General features: G+C 38.4%; 1 long non-coding RNA gene across 1 annotated transcript in view; it reads left to right on the forward strand.

Annotated features, from left to right (window-relative positions):
- Window positions 1-3,179: 3,179 nt before the first annotated feature.
- LOC142836566 (uncharacterized) overlaps window positions 3,180-17,125 on the forward strand; it is a 153,563-nt gene continuing 139,617 nt past the window's right edge. The window contains exon 1 of the long non-coding RNA XR_012908113.1: window positions 3,180-3,410. This is a non-coding gene — a long non-coding RNA (uncharacterized LOC142836566). The remainder of the gene's footprint in view (window positions 3,411-17,125) is intronic.

Genomic DNA, 17,125 nt, shown 5'->3' on the forward strand with positions numbered 1-17,125 from the left:
TAGACCTTAACAAATATTTTAAATATATTATGGAAAGAAAATATTATTAACACATAAGGCATGGTTATAACTAGACTCTACCTTTTCCCAGGCTGCTCTTCTTAGATTTTGAATAGTAAGAAGAAACCGTATGAGTCTTTATATAGATACTGATTTTAGCACATATTTTTCTAGGCTGACCCCACAGGGTTCTCCGCATTGCCTCTGGTTTTCTATAAGCAGAATCTACTCTTTTCTACCCAATATAACATGACAAATGGGAAAGGGTCCTAGCACATAGAATTAAAGTCCCTTGAAGTTTTCTTTTGAGTTATTTAAGAAAGGTTTTTTTTTTTCTTGCAGATCTGGCTTAATGGGGTAAATGTCTTCAGAAGATATTTGTCTTTTTCCTCAAGGGAAGACATTTTCCTTGTGGCCTTGAAGAAAGAAGCCTTGATGAGTTCTATGGCCCCAAGGAAACGAGTTTTGTGGCAATCTTTTGGAACTTTAATATTGATTCCTCTTTAGCCAAACTTCTAGATCAGAGCATAATCCATCTGAAACCCAGCTCACCACCTTGGGAGCTTCCGAGGACAGGAAACATCTGAGCTAAATCTGGACCACTCTCTGGCTTAGGAAATCTGAGATGATAGAAATCTGTGCTTAACGCAGTAAGTTTTTAGTAGATTGTTATGTAGCAATGTAAATCTAATGCAACCTTAATCCTAGTTCATTACTGAAGTCAGACATTTAGAACTCAGTTCCTTAGGCCTCACTGTACATCTCTGATTTGGTTCTTAATCTTGACTTACTTCTGACATGATATATTATGGAAATAGAAATAGTTTTCTCATGAGGACCCAGCCCTATAAGATGAACTATTTATAGTTAACATCTGCCAGGATTATATTTTTTCAGGATTCAGCCACTGAAAGGCTACCCAGGCACATTCATATATCAAAGGGGCCAGGCATGAATTTGAGATGGAAAAGCAGTAGGGGGTAGGAGATAGGGGAAAATTAAGAAGAGAGAATTGGGGTAGAATTGATCCAAATACATAATATGAATGCTTGAACAGCAAAATATTTTAAAAGACAAGAAATAATTTTCTCTCTTTTTAAATATCTATTTTGAGAGTTATATTCTATTTCTCCTGTTCTAAATATCATAAAATCAACTTTAAGTCTTCTTTTTAAAGGGCAAGAGGTGCCCATAAGAACTCTTTCTTAGCAACACAGTCATCTTTTTTGGAAGAAACAGCAGCTCAAGAAATCCTTGAAGATGTTGCCTCTGATACATACAAGCAAAACATCTCTCTCTGACTGTGAGGAGTCCAAAAAAAACCTCCTCATCTTTTTTAACATTCTCTTTAAAAAAAAAGAATAGTTAATTTATTCTTCCTATAAAATCATTCTTTGGATATATGTCAATGTTTACATGAAAACTAATCATGCAAGAAGAAAACGTTTCTGTGTATTTACCTACATGCTTCTATTAAAGGTTCACGTGAGATGTTTTGATAAATACTGAACATATTTGATATGTAAACAGATTGCTTACTCTTTCTTTGTTGTTTGCACATTTCCGCCAGCCATGTCTGCCTGCATTCCTATGCTGCATATATGAGTGTTTTGCTTGTCTCGGAGTTTCCATGTGTCACTAGTCACAGGGTAGCAAAGAAGTCATATATTTTAGGATTTAATTAGCTAGCAAGTTCTCTTTCTGAACAGGCATGGAGCTGAGAGTAAAGGTGCCTGAAGAGCTGACTGACTATGTTTGGATCGACCACAGTATGTGTTTTCCGGTGCCTTTACAAACTCACCAAAAGCCACGGGTTTTAAACATACTTATCGAAAATGTTATTTAAAAATATTAATTAAATATGTTATAAAAAATTCATTCACCCCTAAAGTCATGGAAATAAGCAACTTGGTATAAATATCAAGAAAACATATTTTTCTTTGTTTATTAATATAAATTTTTAACTCCTGACTTAAACTGTGATAATTAAAATTTTCTGTTTCTCCAAAGAGCCCTACAGAATACATAAGCTAATAACTATCCACAATTTCTTGGAAAAAAACACAGTATTCCAAAAGTTGAATTTTTGATTAAATAGGATCAAAGTAGAATATTAAAGGGAAAATAAAGTTCCAAATTTTGACCCATGGTAGAAACAATTTGATTAATACCCCAAAGAGATTGCATGTTCCAATTTGCAGGCAGTATAGGAATACCCAGGAATCAAATTTCTATATAGACATTACAGAAAAAAATAAATATTTGTTTGACTTAAGAGAGCTTAAAACTTGTTATTCTTCAATGGAAGCAACTTTAGAGGACACTCAGAGACAATCGAAGACACCGTTGTTGTAATTTGGAAATCTTATAAGCCCTGGTTGCAGGGACTCACTGAAACAGCTTTTTCTTGTTACCACACTCAGTTAGGAGGGTACGCTTTTCCTGGTAAAGTCTGTGTTTTTAAGCAGCAGCCCATTTTTAACAAGTGACTCTTCTATGTGCAGATTCCAGGTTTCTCTTTTGCAAAGCTGTCTTTGAGTTAAGTATCAAAGATGTGGGGATTCCTGGGAGCAGCCTGTGATGATTATTTTACTTTGAGATACATTAGCAAGAAATAGAAAATTGAATTTTACTCTTGTGAAGTTTATGCATATATATAAAGTATATATATATTACACTTATATATAAAATAACAGTATTTTTATTTTATTGTTAAATATATGAAAGTAATAGCTTTTATGGAAATTCACTAGGGACAGAATAGCATGCTTTTATGATGGTCTTTACGTTTCTCTCTCCTTTCTTTTCTCTCTCCGCTCGCTCTCCCTTCCATCCTTTTTCTAGCTCCCTCGCTTCTCCCTTTTCTCATTCCTGCTTTTTTAGTTCCTCCCTCTCTCTCTCTCTCTCTCCCTCCCTCCCTCTCTCCTCCCACCCCTCCCTCCGTCCCTCCTTCCCTCCCTTCTTTCTGTATTTCTTTCTTTCTTTCATTTTCTATCAGCAGAGTGTGTAAATAAAACAGTATGCCTCTTATTTAACAAAGAATTTGCTGACATTCTTGTTCCACCCACAGTTGTTAAAAATTCGCTGCAGCTGCCAGGAGCTGCCTCCAGATGGCGAGCGAGAGTCCATTCTTAGCCCAGAATGTGGACAGTTGCCCGCTGCTGAGAATGAATCTTGGAGCGTCTGGGCATCACTGGGCTCAGCTTAGAGGTGGGTTTCGGAGAAGTCTCTGGCGGAACGCGGCGGCAAAGCATCGCTCACTCTACAAGTCTTTCCATTTCTGAGAGGGAAAAGAACTTAAGCGGGCGGCACGCGAAGTGTAGATTGCTTTGTAGTATTTCAAAGCAGCGCTGACCGTGGGCAGAGGAGCGGATATGTGCAACAGAAACTACTCAATGGACCTGTGCTGGGTATGAACTGGTTTGATCATCCTTTGTGTATCAAATGTCCTGTGTCCTGAATTGTGCCTATATGTATATATCCATTTCATTTTCACTGAGATCATGGGAGCCTGTGGGGTTCACAATGTTTCACCCCCCCCCAAGAGTGATACAATGAAAGATTAAAAAAATGTTTATTGAGGGAAAAAGGACATGAGTTGTAGTCTAAGCAAGCACACAATAATGATGCTAAAATACTTTGCTGAGTATTCTTTTAGAAAAATAAATGAACCTAAATTGCATTGCTATATATTAAAAAAAAACAAATATGACTTTTGAAACACAATGGAAAGAATATTCCACTACTATGATTAGACACTGAAATCTTTTTGTTTGCAGGTGTGGACTTAACCATACCTGGAAAATGTCAATATTTTCATAGTTGTGTTCCAGAAAAAGCACTGTGCACCTGGAAGACACCATGAAAATTCTGCTCATGCATGCACATTCTTTCTATACGCTCTGATGTTCCTTGAACAGATAGATGTGTTGTGTTCGTGTATACAGTAGCATATATGTGGTCCAGATACCAAGTTGCCACTGCGCAGTTACTGTACATGGCTGGACGTGTGTTACCTTCATGCCGGTTTTCTGCCTAGGGAACTTAGAAAGCAGGGCAAACATTGATCGGAAATAAAATGTGAATGAAAAGGCTGCGCTTGCTTTGCTGCTGTGTTTTAAATTGCTCATGTTTCATTTGGCTGTCTGTGTCTTTAGTTTTCTGTGCTTTTAAATTCTGAGGAAAGATTGGTTTTGTACTCCGAGTGTAAACTATTGTCTGCGTTGATTGCTTGGGACAAGGTGCATAGATATAGAAATAGGGATTCTGTACACCCAGGGTTATGTATGATATTCCGGTCAGTTCTAAGAACAGACAAGTTCTTACTGGGAGTTTATGTGACCAGCTAGAAACAGAAAGATCAAAGGTTCACGAATGCATGAAAACACGTGAGGCTGAGACTTCTTGTCATTACTCTGACACTGATGTCAGAATACATTTGCCTTCCTACTGATGCCCTGAGAATCTTGCCCATTGAGCGGCAACTGAATTTTATACTTTGTCCTTCAAAAACTATCACCATTTGACCTTATAGATGTAAACCGAGAGCTACACAGGCAAGGATGTTTCTGAGATGAACCCTAAGATACTCTGACAAGTAAGAAACTTTTGAGACTCTGCCCTCAGAGAGTTGTCAATTAAACCACTAATTTGGGCTCGTTAAGAATAGGAATACACAGTAAAACCAAACAAAAATCAAATGCTAATAGAAAGTTACCAAGTGTACGGTGTATAGAATTGGAGTAGAGGAAAATCCCTGGGCAGGGAGCATTAGGGTGTTTGATGAGAAGTCCTCTTCTTAAAGAATCAGTGGGAAACATGATTGGGATAGGTGTGATGAAACCCTAGAAAGATCTTCGAGTCCATCACTTAGATTACTGTAGATACATCTGTCGTGCTAGTGGTGGACTAGAACCAGGTGGGGAAGATTTTAAATGCCACGGACATTTTCTGAGGGGTTTGGATTAGTTCACCACAACACAACAGACAACATATTACACAGTAGTCTTACAGTGGCTTAATGCGGTACACGCCAGGAGAAACTGGAAGGAAGGTTCAGGAAATCATACGTTTTTATTTAAGTTTTTCTTTAATCATATCAAGATGTGATTTCCAAGGCACTCCATTGTTTCTCAGTGTTATGTGCGCATGCACTGGAGATTGTCTGACAACAAAATCTCTACCGAATGACAGAGCAATTGAAAGGAGAAATGGAGTTACTGTAGGAGTCCAGCGTTTCCCTTTGCTCTCCATCTCCATACGTGAAATACGTTCTCCAACTTCCTTGTCTATGGGTTATTGTTCCATTAAAATTGACTCATGTACCAAACAGGAATCGTCATAACTGACATGGAATATTATTCTGCTTTAACTGCATTTGTTTTTACTAGTTTAGCCTTCAAGTGTTTGTTCTTTCTTTAATGTTGTGAAGTTAGTTTTGATTCTTTAGGGATAATCCATCAGTTTAACTTCCTATCTCTACCTGAATCACAGTGGGATATGACAATTGTCAATGAGAAAAGTACAGGGAAATGGGCTCTAAATGACAGGAACATTTTGTATTTCAAAATACGTTTCCCTGCTTATGAGAATACATCAGTACATTGGGTTGTGTATGACTTAGTTTAGGATGAATTCTCTAAACTTCTCTATACCTCCTATGACAGAAAGCAATCAGTTGAGAAACCATTAGCTGTTTGCTGCCACGGTATTTTGGGAGGTTGAACAGCATGATTGGGGTTACAGCCCCTGGCCTCAAGAGGTATTCTCTTTTCTGGCCCAACATATTAATGATGTCTGTGCCTTGTATGGGCAAGAACAGAAGTATGAGAAAGCGAGGGAAGAGGTACAGGTTTTGTTACTTGTACCAATGGGAGGGAGCAAACTACAGGAATTTATGTGTGGGGAATCACTCAGTGGCAATAAATAAATTCATATAATACTATAGATAAAAATACCCAATAACCATTAATGATGAGGTAACAACTTGAGAAACATATAGATAGAGTTGGCCCTGTTGCACAAGAGAACCTTCATGTATAAAGAGGATTTATGTGTCTTAATTTCCCTTCTTCTCACTCTGGAAACATGCAAGGGTGACATTTCTAAGGTTAAAACCTGAGTGTCAGTAGACTTTATATACGTCAGCCAAACTAGTGGCAGCATTTCGGTTTCCCCTGAGCTAATCTGCACGTAGTCAGGCTTTCTCTCCCATCAGTGTCAAGAGGACAGATTTCCACACCTCAGGTCTCCATCTTGCTGGACCTGCTGTTCATGCTTTGTCTTCAGTTGTGTGAAATGAGGTAGCTTACCTGACTCACTGACTCTCGGCCCTGGTTGAGGCGTAGCTTGGAGATTAATTCGTTAGCAGAGCTGCACTGGGCTAATACTGCTGTGTATTCAGCTTGGGAGGAAGGCAATGCAGTACACACTGTAAGTTTTCTCCCTGGTGCTGGGCCTAAAACGATACAAACTTTTCTCTTTGTATCATCTAATGGAATTGACAAGATGTTTTGAGTTTTTAAAGGTATCTTTCAGGAGATTTTATGATTTTATTAAAAAAATAACATTTGAAACAAGTACACTGTTTTGTAACACAACTGGGATCTTGTTTGCTTTTGAAAGAAAGGCACAAATATCAAAACAAATGAACAAAGCAAATACATGAATAGTGAAAGTTTTCCTGTCCCTGAGAGCATGCTGTAGTCTTCCACTGTGAACAGAAAATGCTGATTCTTTCTGTGTGTACCCTGCTGGCACTATTTTCTATGTTCAGTGTCTCTGAATCACTTTAATGCGATTTTTCTTTAGCTTCTCTGACCATGCTATAAAGTCCATGAAGGCAGAAAGCAAACTCAAGGCTTCTTTAGGTTTTGCCTGATGTATGAAACATATGGACAGTCACAGCAGTTTAATTACTTTATGAAAACCAAATAAGGATTAAATCACTATTTTTCATACAAATTAAGATTTATGATTTTAATATAATCACATGACAATGGGTTCTGAAGGACAAAGGAGAAGTCACTCCAGTGACTGGGAAAATTTCTCATTTGATAAGCCTCAGAAGAAGAAGATATTTCTTTGCCATTAGTTAACTGTGTGAAATTAAACAGCTCTTTAAACATCACATGAAATGGGTCTTGACTGCATAAAGCTGTTTAGATCTTACATAGGGATCTTCTCTCACAGTCTCTGGAACTTTGCATAAACTCAGGTAACTTGGTCCCAGGTTATAACTTTTAATATTTAAGAATATTAATATTTAAGAAAATGAGAAGAGTTTGTGGCAGTAAGAATCACCGCAGGTTGTGTAGACACTGAGCAAAGCAAGAGACTGTTATGCACAGTTCCAAACTCAAATCACAAATGCCCAGGCTTAGTGGGTCTCAAGGAAAAAACCTTAATGTTTAAAAGAAAACTGTAGAGAAGAGAGGGACTAATGGGGTGGGAGGAATATTAGGAAGGGAGGAGGATTACCGTAAGGAGAACACATTGTATATATGTAAGAGCACATTCAGTTAAAAAGATAGAATTAGCTACAAGGAGACATTGAAGACTTTGAATGCATTTCAATTACTCCTGAAACAAAGAATTAGCCAGTAGTTTTGTTTTTGTTTTTGTTTTTAACAGGATGCATGTTTATAAGCATGCCATGAAACGTGTAGAGATAAGTAAGGAACAGTCAATTCTTCTTTCTAGCAAGAGCTAGAGGTATAGAGAAGGTCTTCAGCCAACTCCCTAACAGGATGGAGATGCTTATCTGGTATCTGTGGACCACTAACAGGAGAGATTTTGTTTCCTACGATGTATTTTCCCAGGTCTCTGACTCATTAACAATGAAGGTAGGAGGGAGAGCTTATAAACCCGCAGCTGCGGCTGTGGGCACTCAGATCATTTGTCACCTGGCATGAAGTTAGTGTTGGCAGCTCCCGAGATCCAGCACAGAGCATCAGGGAGCAAATGCCAACTGATTGTTGTTCCTGCCCAGCTTGCTGGCTAGTTCCTCCTCATTCTTCAGATCTCTGCTGAAGTGTGGCTTCCTGGAGGTTCCTCTGCCCTAGCTCTCCAGAATGCATTTAGCACCTTTCTTTCTGGTCTCCTTGACTCCAGTTCTCTTCCTTGCTCTCACAGTTGCCACCTGAAGTTCTGCCTGTTCTTCTTCCTAGATTAGAGGCACAGCTGAATATTGTCAGCATTGCTCAGTATCTGTGCCTTGAATACAGTATTAATTAATTGGTCTGTTACCAAATGCTTTTATTTCTGTTTACATGTTTTGATGTAAGTAAAGGCAGCATTTGACTTAGCGTCAGATAAATATTGTTTGGATAATACGCTGAGGATTTATTTACTCATTAGATTTTAATTCATTGCTGATCTAGTCTTTAAAACAAACAAACAAAACTTCACAACTAGTCACTATTTGACTATTTGATGATCTGCACTGTCACCCCCTACTTTATATTAGATATAAAAGTACCTGTACACTCAGTTGACTCCCAAAGTCACATTATTATTTTCCCAAGAGAAAATAATAATGACAAGAAGAGATGTAGATCTATACATGGGATAGAATAAACAAGTGTTGAGGAACAGATATGGACTATTTTGCTTTTATTTGGGGGAACACTTGTTCTCAAGTAAATGAAAAATCAACCCCCACGCAGTGAAAAACAGTTTGTTCCCTGATTTCAGAGCCTTCTGTTGCAGATCTTTTATTTGATGAATTTCCAATGCAAACCATAAATGGTCAGGCTAGACTCTCATATCCATAGCTTGAGAGGATCTTTATCTGTCATTGAATAACTCAAGCACTGGACATGTTAGACACAAAAGACCCTTTTGTGAGAAATAGGTACTTGTTGGATCTAAGGCCAAGAAAGAAGTATAAGATAGTGTGGTTCATTGCAGTAGTTCATAACAGTTGGAGTTTTGAATTTTATTTATGTCGTGTAATGTTCGTTTTTCCTCAAAGCTGCATTTTTAAGAAAGTATGTCAAACATCTAGCATTGCTCATAGACCCTCAACTATGGGGAGTACTGCGCCATTTCCTCTCCACAAGTTGAGACACGGTTACATGCAAATACATATGGATATGCACGTAAGTACACACATATGGATTATAAGTAAATTTTATAGCAAGCTATGTCTCTGTGACCATAATCTTCAAGATGTATTATTTCCTTTATCCATACAGTACTGTACCAAATCGTTGTATCATTTTGCAAGAATTTTGCTTTTGTCTAACATGCTCCTAATTTGAAGTTCCATTGTTTCTGGTTTTAGCACAGTTGAGCAGGTTTGCTGTGGTAATTTTTGTAATAGATGCGCCTCTTAAATAGTCATGTTAATTTGCCGATTTACATCCATTAATAAGATTGTTGGAGAGTCATTTCTCATCAAAAATCAACCAGCCACCGAAAGGATTTTAAAATAGGAAATAATAAAAAAAATAGGAAATACTACACAGTAAAGGTAAAATCGAAGACAGAAACGGATCAATATTTCTTGAATGATCATGGTATGGTATGGCTTACAAAAATCAGTACTATAACCACCACTTTTCTGTGATTCACTGCTGCTCAAAGTAATTGAATGACAAATTCAAGTCCTTTCCGTGACACTGACAGGTTTCATGCATACGTCTAACTCCTGGGTACTTTATCTTTGTATCTTGCTATACAGACCTCACAGTATGGTGGCAATGCTCGTCACTCAGCATGATATTGCTTTAGCTCTCAGTTTCCCTGTGTGTAAAGTCAAGAGTGGTACTTAACTACCCAGGCCTTTTGTGATGATGAATTTCAATAAATCCTAGAGAGATCCAAAAAATCTATTCCACTCTTCAGTGCCAGCATTGAGGCTGAAACTATCCTTATAAATTACTTTGTAGAGCCCGTCATTTCCTAGACAAGCACGCAGCTCACAGAAGGTTGTTTATAATCTGCTTTCCCAGAGATGAATTCAGAAAATTTAGATTCAGAGTCTGAGGTGGATCACTGTCTTTGTTTTTAACAAGAACCATTCATGACTCTGTTTCTGTGCTGCACTGACAATCACAATGAGAGATGACTGGGAACTGAGGTTGAAAGGAGAATGAAAAGTTTTAAGAGACATAGCAAGCTATCACTGACCATACATGTGTTGAAAGTAGAGAAACTAAGACAGACATGATCGCACACATCTGCAATCCTAACACCTGGGAGGCTGAAGCAGGAGGATTGCTTTGAGTCTGATGCCAGGCTAAGCTATGTAATGAGGGCCAGGTTAGCCTGGGTGGGTAACAGAGGGAGACCTAATCTCAAAACAACAAATACAGTGCTATCCTGGCAGAGTATGACTTATTAATGTCAAAACAAAGAAGAACACTCAAGATTTGAAGGCTTCGTTTTCTCTGGCTATTTAAAATATAAAATTGAAAGAAATAAAATATATAGTAAGATAACAAAGCAAAAATGGCAAACAGTAAAGGTTTTTGAAGGCTGGTTGTGCTTGGAAGTAGCAAGGTTATAAAAATAAACACATGGACTGTTCTGTACTTGTATACATAACCAGTGTGCATTATCTCATCATCTAAACTAGCTCAGCTACTAATAATCTGTGATTAGAAACAAGGACGCTTTCTGTACTGGAAAAACACCCTATCACTGAGATAACCCTTAACGTTTTGAAAAGCAGGATGCTACAGATTAGTTCCTTCTCTGCATTTCCTGATAATCCTTTAGGATTTCATACTGGATAGTAGTCGATGAACCTGTGCTTGTCTGTCGCATTAGTGGACCTCGGAGGATAAGGGGGTGAGGGCAGGAGGTACCATTTAAAACTGAAGCCTTACCTTATATATAGATTTTTTTCATGAATTCCTTTTCAGCCCATATCATCATCATTCTCATTTCTTGCTATAAAACCTTATATCCTCAAGAAAGTTGTCTTGGAAAGACAAAAGAAATAAGAAAGGAAAAGAAAGAAAGAAAGAAAGGAAAGTAACTTTTTTAAAAAAATAAAATGATACCTGCCTTTGAGATTAACTTGTGTGTGTGTGTGTGTGTGTGTGTGTGTGTGTGTGTGTGTGTGTGTGATACCTCGCCTTTGAGATTAACTATTTGTGTGTGTGTGTGTGTGTGTGTGTGTGTGCTTTAGAATGTTCATGTTATGTCTGGCTTTAAATGATATTCAGGAGAAACCTGCAGAGTTGTGCACCCCTGTAATAGTTGTACTTGTGAACTAGAGGTAGAGGATCCTTTAGATTGAGTGCACCCTGTTCTATAGAGCAAGTTACAGGCCACCCAAAGCTATATAGCAAGACCTCTCTTAACTGCTTTTCATAAGGAAAACTGTTTTGATGAAAACGCTTGTAATACTGAAGATCAATATCCTCCAGAATGTGAATTTTAAAGACCTGCAAACTGTCTGACATTAAAATATTTAGTATTATTAGTCAAGATACTAAATTGTGTGGTATAAGTTACATGAACATATTTCAAGTGGTCTACTAATATTTGTAGATCTTTTATTGAATAATAAAGTTGGGGCAGCTTAATGTAATTCCTAATAAGACAGTGATATTTCTCGTTTATTGTAAAAAGCATGTTCTGCTTAAATATGACCTTTAAATTCTTTTAGTAGTAGCATTGAAATTGATCTTAACATACAATCTTAAAATATAGAGAGTTGAAGACTAGCTTGGATGTGCTATTTCCAATGAAATTTAAGCAATCTCTACAAGCATTTATTTTATTGTATTGCATTCTATTTGCCATTATGCATTTAAACATGGTCTGTGTGTGTGTGCACGCGTGTGTGCACGTGCATGGGGCATGTAGGTATGAATGTAGGAACATACATGTCACTTGGTTTTCCTCCTCTACTGTGAGACTGGAATGATATTGTCCTTCTTGGTGGAAGTGTTTCTCCATTTGGGACCATTTCCCCAACTCTTCAAACATTTTTAAAGGGTCTGTGTCTAACTTCTCTTTCAATCCACCTTCACCTACACCTTTGCTGTGAAATTCTTGATTAAAACTTATCCTAAAACACCCCTCCCCTGTCTATGTGGAGATGAAGAGAAGATGGCCATTTAGAAATTGGAAGGGTTAATTCAAACTTTGCCCCAGAAACATCAGAGATGACTTATGCGTGTGTCAGTCTTGTGATTTCCACCTCCGGGCGGGTACTTGCCTGTTTCACCCCAGGGAAGGGCTTCTTAACCTGCTGCTCTGCCGCACCTTATTCCAAAGTGACTATTTTTTAAATTAACTTAATTTTTTTCTTTGACATTCTTCACATGCCTGTTCCCCTTCTACCTTTAACCACACACCTTCAGAAACAAACAGGTTAAATCCCAAAGAAGCGAGTTCACAGTATGATGTTTGTATGGACTCATGTGCATTTTGGAGATACTTGTACAGAGTTTAGCACCAAACCGTGAGGATGTTAAGTAACAAGAAGAGTCCTTCTTTGACCTTGAAGGATTTCTAACCCTAAGTAACACCAGCAATATCATCTATTTGCTGTGCATTGAATCTCCGAAACAACCCTAGTGTAAGTAACATACACACACTGTAATTTCACCAATAATATTTTCTGGGATTAGAAGATGATTCAGTCAGTGAAGTGTTTGCCATGCAACCATGCGGACTGACTTCACAATCCTAGCAGTCACATAAAAGGCTAATTGGGGTGTCCCGTGCCTGTAATCTTAGCACTGGCGAGGTGGGGACAGTAGATTCCTAGTGCCTGTTGCACAGGCAATTTACCCAATCAGTTAGCTCCAGGTCCATTGTGAGACTCTGAGGAAGTAAAGTATAAGTGCTGGAGTGGGCAAGAGGCCACATGAGTTAGGAAAGTGGAAAAGAAACGACCTGGGAGAATCAGGAATGACAGGCAAGAGGGAGATGAGAGAAGGCCAATCTATTAAAATACACCCTCTTCAAAACTGGCATAATGCTATCTAATACTTTCTATGCTAATTAAGTATAACGTGGTGAGCAGAATTGCTGGGGAATGACTCAGTAGATAAAATACTTGTGCCTGAAGTGTGGGAACCTGCGTTTGGCTTCTCACCATCCAATGAAAAGACACTATGATTTCAGCCTTCTTTGGAGTCAGGGGAGGGGTAAACCGAGGAGGCCCCATAGCAAGCTTGTTAGATACAGTACAAATTTATGAGGTCTGGTTCACTAAGAGACCCTGTCTTCCTAAATAGATTGCAAGAGACAGGGAAGAAGGCATTTGTCATTATACTTTGGCTCCCCCGCCCACATGCATGCATATAGTGCATTCACAATGCAAACACATTTGCACACCTGCATGCATAAGGTCTAAAGCAATCAAGGATGATGCCCAACATTGACATTAGGACTTCACACAGGGGTTCATGTTCAGGGTGATGTTGTCGACTGGCTCCTAAGTGATGACTTTTTCCTCATAAAAACAAGTTCTTCAACTCTGCAGTTGAGAAATTTCGCTCTACTTCTGTTCTTGGAATTGATATTTCCTGGGATGCTTTTACTGTACATTTTTTAAAATGTGGCCCCCAATAGCAAGAATTCCATGTTTCCTTCCTGCTTTTTTTTCAGTTTCCAAGTCACTTTTTATTCTGGCACAATAGTGGAAATTTTTTTTAAAAGTTTTATATTTATAGAATATAATTGATTGTCACTTTCTATAGAGAATCTTTTGAGCAATGTCAAAGGGAGCTAACTGCATGATGCTTTCAAATAAAGGATGCTAGGTTGACTATAAAATAGTTATAGTGAATTCATATAGTAAATTAGATTAAATTAGACTCCATATAGATCTTTACAAACTTCTTAGAGCTGCATCAACTTATTAAAATTGACAACAATTCATTATAATACATTAATTTGAAATGTATTCAAGATTTTCATGTCTTTTGTTTGTTTGTCCTTTTGTTTTTCATGATAGGGTCTCTCTATATATGCCTGGCTATTCTGGAACTAACCAGGCTGGTCTGGATCTCAGAAATCCATCTGCCTCTGCCTCCCTAGTTCTGGGATTAAAGATGTGCACTGCCTCTGCCAAGTCTGATTTTTGTAACTGAATCATGGAAATATATTTTATATTTACTTTTATATTTTAAAACTTATTTACTCATTTTTCGTGGTGTTTGTGCTTGAGTATATGTTTGTGTATCAAATGTCTTCAGAGCCCTTGAAGGTCAGAAGAGATTGATGGATCCGCTGGAACTAAAGTTATAGGTCACAGTAGGTCACCATGTAGGTGCTAGGAAGAGAACTGGAGTGGGCCTCTGCAAGAGCTGCTAAAGCTCTTAAACCATTGTGTCACCTCTTCAGCCAGCTTTCTATACACACACACACGCACACACACACAAACACACACATATATACAATGTGTATGTATGTGTATCTTTCTCTCTCACTCTCTCTCTCTGTCTCTGTCTCTGTCTCTCTCTCTCTCTCTGTGTGTGTGTGTGTGTGTGTGCGTTTCATTGTTGCATCTTTAAATGTGTCTGAAATTTCAAAGTGGAGTGTGGTCCTAGCTTTTGCTTGTATCTCATTCAAAACTGGGCAAATCACAAATGGAAACAGAGAGGGTGCACTGAGCTTTTGCATGAGACATGGAAAGGCTGCAAAGCTGTTAGGATGATGCCCTGCACTGGGAAGAATGAGGCAGCCAGGTTCCTCTAAGGGTATTAGATGGGAAAAGTGAGGCTATAAAAAGTGTCTGCTCGGTTAAGAAATTCACTGTGGGCTGATAAGCATTCTGAGGCGCTTGAGAAATTGCTCTGTTTAATTTAGCCTAAAACACTACTTAAGCAGATCAATTACTGATCTGGTTTTTATTATGAAGAGATTGTTGAGGAGGAGATTTCCTATACAGGAGAAAAGGAATGAAAGCTTCCAAAATTGTACTTTGTGCAATGGTTTTTTTTTTTAAATGTCTGATAAGGTATTAATACATATCAGTTTTGATTTATTATAAAGATAAATACACAATGCATGAAGTTGACAGAAATGGAAGCGTTTTAGGCAGTAAAACTTGAGGATGTTCTTAAAGCTGCAGTAATGACACAGATTGAGGAACTGATACCGGGCTGTATTTCCGAAGTTTATTTTCCACAGCAAATAGCAGGAACACATGCATGACAACTAATTAAAATCCAAATAAAAGGAAACTATGCGGAGTGCTGATGGAAGAAATGAAACGCTTTTTATGCAGGAGAAGGATGTTTAACCCCTTTGTTCCCTTAATTCTAATTTTATTTTATTTTCTCTTTTATAAATGTCTTCATCCATCTTCTCTAATGTCTTACTCAATCCTGCCCATACACCAGGTTGAAGCAATGAAATTCTGGGATACAGAACTTCAGTAAGTTGGAACTCAGTATGAACTGAGCTGGGCAACTTGATTTATACAGCAAAATACACGCTCTTGCACCTGCAAGAAGACTTTTGCCATCCCAGTAAACTCTTCATTATTTACCGAACTCTCTGCTTTGTGGTTATTTGGCTAGAGCCCCATGTGCACTGCCCTGGAACACCTGGCTCTGCTCTTGGCCAGCGTAGTCTTTGTCGGAAGAATACTTGTGTGGAAGAGACTCTGTGCATGTGTGTGTGACAGGATAAATCGCTTCCAATTCCAAAGGCAAATAGAAAAGGCTTGGGTACACTGGCTTGATCCCAAGCTTATTTTTCTATCTTATTAAAAACAATATTGAGATTTGTGTACTTTTTGTATGTCTCATTGCTGTACACACTCAAGCACATTCCTCAGTGTCTTTGAAAATTTTTACATTTTATATTTAAACATCTTTATTTCCAGCCATTGCAATTTCGCACCCAAGAGATAGACACAGTGAGGCAGCATGAAGCTGCAGAGGAGAACTTGAGGTGAAAATATTCAGGGCTCTGCACATGAAGGGAACATTTCAAACAGGTTTTTTTAGTTTGTTTGTTTGTTTGCATTTGGTGTTTAGGCTTTTTGTTTGTTTGTTTGTTCAGACAAGTTCATCCTAGCTTTCAGTGTTGACCTTGAATGTCCTCCTTCTGCCACCAGCACAAGTACTGGAATTCTGATATTACAGGCATGTACCATGTGGCCCAGCTCTGAATGGACAAGGAGATTCTCTGCGGTTTCTCTGGGGTCAAAGAAGCAGGTGCTCTTGTGGTTTAGAGAAACATCACTGGTAACAATGAAATGGATAAATGAGGAAAAAACCTTGCTGTGAGAACGTGTACAAGTACTGCCAGTGAAGACAGTCATAGAAAGGGATAAGGGGAGTCAGAAAGACAACTTAGAAGTTGATCAAAAGCAAAAGTAAAAGCAAAACAAACAAACAAAGGAGAGAGAGAGATCCGCATGTTTTGACATTAGAAGAAAGCTAAAGATGCATCTGATATTGTTAGCTCCTATGACTGAGCAATTAATGATGTAGCGCATCTAAAACTATTCGGTACCTTAGCTTTATGGTAGGATGCTTGGGTGTTTTTTTTTTTAAATTCATTTTTACTTATTTAAGTTTTGAGACAAAGGCTGGCATGGAACTTACTCTGTAGGTGAGGATGATCTGGAATTTCTGATTTCTCTCCCTCCACCTCCAGAGTGTTAGAATTACAGGCATAAACCATCAGGCTGCTTTATGTAGTACTAGGAATGAAAGTCAGAGCCTAGTGTGCTCTAGGCAGGCATTCAACATGTGAGTTCTCTATTGAGCTATACCTCTAGCACAGATACTTGGAGTTAAGGGGGAAGTGGGGAATAGAAGAGGCAGCTCTGAGCTTCAAGTCTTCTGGACTGGGGTTGCTCACTGTTTCAGGTAAATAGAGCAGGGTTGATTTATCATCATTGGGATGTTTCACTAATGGCCCTCTGGTTTAGATTCTCATGCATGGGCTCCTACTTCCTAGTGAGAATGTTTTTGTTGCAGATGATGTTTTGTTGTTTGTTTGTTTTGTTCTGCACCATTCCTGGCCTCTACCCACTAGAGGTCAGTAGCACCTTTCCCAAAGGTACCAAAAAGTCAGTATCTTTATACTTTTCCAGGTGTTCCCCGAGACAGGGACAAAACTGTCTCTGGTTGAAAAGCACTGACAGACAGCAAAGAGGATGTTACAATTACCTGTCTAGAAATGAAGAGACAGA

The sequence above is a fragment of the Microtus pennsylvanicus genome, chromosome 16, assembly GCF_037038515.1.
Source record: "Microtus pennsylvanicus isolate mMicPen1 chromosome 16, mMicPen1.hap1, whole genome shotgun sequence".
Classification (NCBI taxonomy): domain Eukaryota; kingdom Metazoa; phylum Chordata; class Mammalia; order Rodentia; family Cricetidae; genus Microtus; species Microtus pennsylvanicus.